Source organism: Pristiophorus japonicus, chromosome 6, assembly GCF_044704955.1.
Source record: "Pristiophorus japonicus isolate sPriJap1 chromosome 6, sPriJap1.hap1, whole genome shotgun sequence".
NCBI classification, from domain to species: domain Eukaryota; kingdom Metazoa; phylum Chordata; class Chondrichthyes; family Pristiophoridae; genus Pristiophorus; species Pristiophorus japonicus.
This window is the reverse complement of record NC_091982.1, coordinates 119,210,364-119,215,454: the sequence shown is the minus strand read 5'-3', so window position 1 is coordinate 119,215,454 and position 5,091 is coordinate 119,210,364.

Genomic DNA, 5,091 nt, shown 5'->3' with positions numbered 1-5,091 from the left:
CCACATTATCGGGGAAATGGCTCCACTGGTGCTACAGCACACTACCCCTTTAGGTGTGGTTGCAGAGTTCATTCGTTAACTGTGGGTTCTGCGCAGCTGGGGGCTACAGACTGGGGACCCTCAGCTGGTGGCTGGTCCACCACTACCTCCCCGTGAGTCCCTCACCACCGAAGGCTGCTGGCTGGGGGTCCCTGTCTGTAGACTGATCCCTGATCTTGGGTATTCTCTTATGGATGGCAACCCTCCCGGGGATGAACCACTGAAACTGGGGTGCTGGTGACCACTGTGTCTTAGGCCGTCGTGTGCGGGGAGTCCTTCTTAAGGCTCTGGGTATTGGGGGTGCGTCCGAGTCCCACATGATTCGGGGCGGAATAGCTCCTCCAGTGATACAGTTCACCGTCCCTCTAGGTACAGTCTGTGAGTCTGCAATGTCCCCTGTGGGCTTTCCACAGTCGGAGGCTGCTGGCTGAGGATCCCTGTCCCTGTTCACTGTCCCTGGCTGTCCCTTGCGCTTAGCAGCAATCCCGGGGTTAAACAGTTTACACTGGTTTATGTGGAACCACTTTATACGGCGGGGCATCTTTACAGCATAGAGCATGGGGCTTGCCTTGTCGACAATGTGGTACGGCCTCATGTACAGTGCTTCACAAGTCCCTACTCGAGCGTAGTTCCTTACCATAACCTGGTCCCCGATCTCCCACTCGTGGCATTTGCGGGACTCTAGCAGCAGTCGGTTGCTCCGATGCTGTTTTCCCAAATTGTTAGCAGACTGCCAGTGAATCTGTTGAAGGTGTTCAAACAGATCCCTGACAAAGCGGTCCCGGCTCGCTTCCCTGAGCTGACCTTCCGTGAACACCGGCGCTAGTACATGGGTGAGGGTTCGCATGGCTCTGCCAGTCATGAGCTTGTATGGGGAGTACCCCGTGCTCTTTGCCTGGCTGGCCCGGATCTCCATGAGGACCAGTGGCAAGACCTCCACCCACTTCTTGGGTGAGTCCTGTCTCTTTTCGTAACCTCTCTTTAATAGTGCGGTTTAAACGCTACACAGGCCCAGATGACTGCGGGTTGTGGGCGACATGCCATTTCCTCTCGATGCAGAGCACCTTAAGGGTCTCCTGCATCACCTGCCCGGTGAAGTGACTCCCTTGGTCGGACTCCACATACTGGGGTAGTTCCCATCGGGAGAACACTTCCCTGACCAGGATCCTAGCTGTTCCCAATGCAGTAGCTGTTCAGCATGGGAAAGCTTCCACCCACTTAGTGAACACGTCCACCAACACTAGGCAGTACTTGTAGCCTCCCTGGGCAGTGGGTGGGGGCTCGATGTAATTGACCTGGATCAACTGCCAGGATCCGTCTATGCTCCTGATATCTCCCAGAGACACCTTCCTTTTCTGGGGGTCCAGGTTGTTGGCAGCGTACACCAGACAGCCGGCGCAGAACTCGTGGGCATCTTCCCTGAGACCCGGCCACCACCCTGTCTGTTCCACCCGTTGCAAGGTGGTTTCATGTCCGGGGTTTCCTGCTCCTGGACCCTCGTGGGCCAGCTGAAGGAACTCTCTCCGGTGTTGTTGCCGTACTACCCATTGCTCCCCCCTGAACAGCATTCCTTCTTTAATGGCAATAGCTGCGGTGCCGTGCGGGCTGTCTACCTTTTCCCCTTTAGCTAGCGTGTTCAGGACAGTTTTGAGGACGGGGTCTTGGCTCTGAACCGTTTTTAGCTCCGGGGACAATGCTACCCCTGTCCTCCCTGTCGTCCCAATCCCGCCCCTAACCACCGCAATGGGGCTTGGTTTGCATGGGTCCCAGAGGTTGCCCGTGCGAGCACCTTGCTTGGCCAACATGTCAGCCTGCTGGTTTCCCTCGCTATGGGGTTCAGTGGTTGAATGTGCCTTCACTTTGTGTATATCGACCTTCTCTTCCTCCCCTATGGCGGCCATGATCTTTTCCAGTAAATGCTTAATTGTGTATCCGCGATGGGACCAGATAGCCAGGTATTCCGTACACGAATTGCATGTAAACATGCTATCCGAGCAAATCGTGTACATGGGAGGGAATTCCTTGGGCTGTGTGACCACGTACACCAGCACCGACAGTTCAGCATGCTGGGCACTCATGGTACTGGGGAGTTTCATCGCCAGGGCAATGCCTGCCTCTGGGTCATAAACTCCGCAGCCTGTGAGTCGTTCACCCGCCGATACAGTGCTTAAACCATCTACATAGATGTCTTGGCCTGTGGGGTATAACGCGGCCCGAAAGCCTATGTTAACTTCCCATACCCCTTCTACGGAACACCGATGGGCTGTCCCGGGATTGATCATGTTGGTTGCGAGCCTTGGTACTGGTGAACATTGTTAACGCAGCACACAGTTCTCTAGGAAGATAAGGGCAAACGGACATGCCCCAGCATGTAGTCGAACCCAAAGTGGGGAATTCAACAGAGACAATGGCTAGCTGAACGGCGATTCATGCTATCGCAATGGACAATGCGGCCAGTAATGGGGCCATCAACACCTGTTAATGGTGCGCTTAAGGACAGTTACAGAGACAGTCAGAGACGATCGAATGGTAATGGACCTTTTGTTTCCATCAACGAGGCCTCCAGCTCATGCTGAAGATGTGGAGGCAAATACCCAGCCAGAGTTTGCAGGTATCAGCAATATACCTGCAGAAACTACAACGTCAGCGGTCACTTGGTGCTTATGTGCAGGAAGCCTGCAGCCAGGTTGATGTACGAGGAGGACGGGCCCGATGTAAGCCCTACGAGGCCAATTGAATACTGGGGGAAATCGCTGGAAGCTGAAGTTCAGCGAGTTCATGTGTTGAAAAGAAAAAAAAATGTAAATGTACCGTCACCCATTCCGTGTACTGTATAGTGACACATGAAATGTAATTTGTTTGCATGTACTACAAGGTATCCCGTATTGGACCGAATTGCACTTGAACTGAAAAACAAGGAAATGTAATGAACGGAACTGCCGTCAGCACCCAAATAATAGTGTATGGGATTGCTGACCACAGCTAAAGGTATTAAAATGCCTTTGAATGTACTGTACAGATTTTTTTATGAATAAAGTATATTTTGAAATTTAAAAAAATGTGGAGCACATGTACAGTTCCTATACAAGGACGCCACCGATAATGATGAAAGTGCTCCTCAATGGCATCGCAGTATTAATGGAGCTAGACACGGGGGCCAGCCAGTCCCTGATGAGTATCAAACAGTTTGAAAGGTTGTGGGTGTTCAAGGCCAGGAGGCCAAAATTATTGCCGATTGACGCAAAGCTACGGACATATACAAAGGAGATCATTCCAGTGCTAGGCAGCCCGATTGTGCCGGTGCTCAAGGCGGATGGGTCGGTCAGGATATATGCCGATTACAAGGCCACCATCAATCGGGTGTCACTCCAAGATCAGTATCTGCTACTGAGAGCGGAGGACCTCTTTGCAACAGTATCCGGTGGAAAACGTTTTTCAAAATTGGACCTGACCTCAGCTTACATGACCCAGGAGCTGGTGAGTGAGTCGAAGAAGCTGACCACCATCACGACACACAAGGGGTGGTTTGAGTATAACAGATGCCCGTTCGGGATTCGTTCGGCCACCGCGATCTTTCAGCGAAATATGGAAAGCCTCCTCAAGTCGATTCCAAGGACGGTGGTTTTTCAAGACGACATCCTCATCACGGGTCACGATACTGAAGAACACCTTCACAACCTGGAGGAGGTGCTACGCAGACTGGACCGGGTAGGGCTGCGACTGAAAAAAGCGAAGTGCGTCTTCTTAGCTCCAGAGGTAGAATTCTTGGGGAGGAGGGTAGCAGCAGACAGGATCAGACCGACTGCGTCCAAAACGGAAGCGATCCAGAGAGCACCCAGACCCCGTAACATGACGGAGCTGCGTTCGTTCCTGGAGCTCCTGAAATATTTTGGTAACTTTCTTCCCAAATTGAGCATGCTGTTAGAGCCGCTACACGTGCTCCTATGCAAAGGTCGCGATTGGGTCTCGGGGGACAGCCAGAAAAGAGCTTTTGATAGAGCACGCAATTTGTTATGCTCCAACAAACTTTTAACATTATATGACCCATGTAAGAAACTTGTTTTAACATGCGATGCGTCGTCCTATGGGGTCGGGTGTGTTTTGCAGCATGTGAATGCCAATGGTCAATTACAGCTGGTAGCTTATGCCTCCAGAAGTCTGTCCCAGGCAGAAAGGGGCTACTGGATGATAGAAAAGGGAGCGCTAGCATGTGTATATGCAGTTAAATAAATGCACCAGTACCTGTTTGGTAGGAAATTTGAGCTGGAGACAGATCACAAGCCCCTAACGTCCCTTTTGGCCGACAACAAGGCCATAAATGCGAATGCATCGGCCTGCATACAGAGGTGGGCACTCATGTTAGCCGCCTATGACTACACAATTTGGCACAGACCGGGCACTGAAAACTGCGCCGATGCACTCAGCAGGCTCCCACTAGCCACCACTGAGTGGGCAACTGAGCATGATGCTGAGATGGTCATGGCTATTGAAGCTTTCGAAAGCGAAGGCTCACCTGTGATAGCCCGTCAGATTAAAGTCTGGACAAACAAAGGCCTGCTACTGTCTTTAGTTAAGAAATGTGTCCTGAATGGGGGCTGGGCAACCACGTACGGAGTATGCCCTAAAGAATTTAAACCGTTTCATAGGCGCAATGATGAACTCTCGATTCAGGCCGATTGCCTACTGTGGGGAAACCGAGTATTCATGCCCCAGCTGGGCAGAGAGGTGTTTATCAGAGAACTTCACAATGGGTACCCGTCCATTGTCATGATGAAGGCAATTGGCAGGTCACACATTTGGTGGCCAGGGATAGATGCAGACCTAGAACTTTGTATTCGCAGGTGCAAAACATGTGCTCAGCTGGGCAATGCACTCAGGGAAGTCCCCCATAGCCCCTGTTCCTGGCCCGCCAAGCCATGGTCACACATCCATGTGGACTATGCAGGTCCTTTCATGGGAAAAATGTTTTTGGTTGTAGAAGATGCTTACTCCAAATGGATTGAGTGTGCCATTTTAAATTCAAGCACATCCTCTGCCACGGTAGAAAGTCTA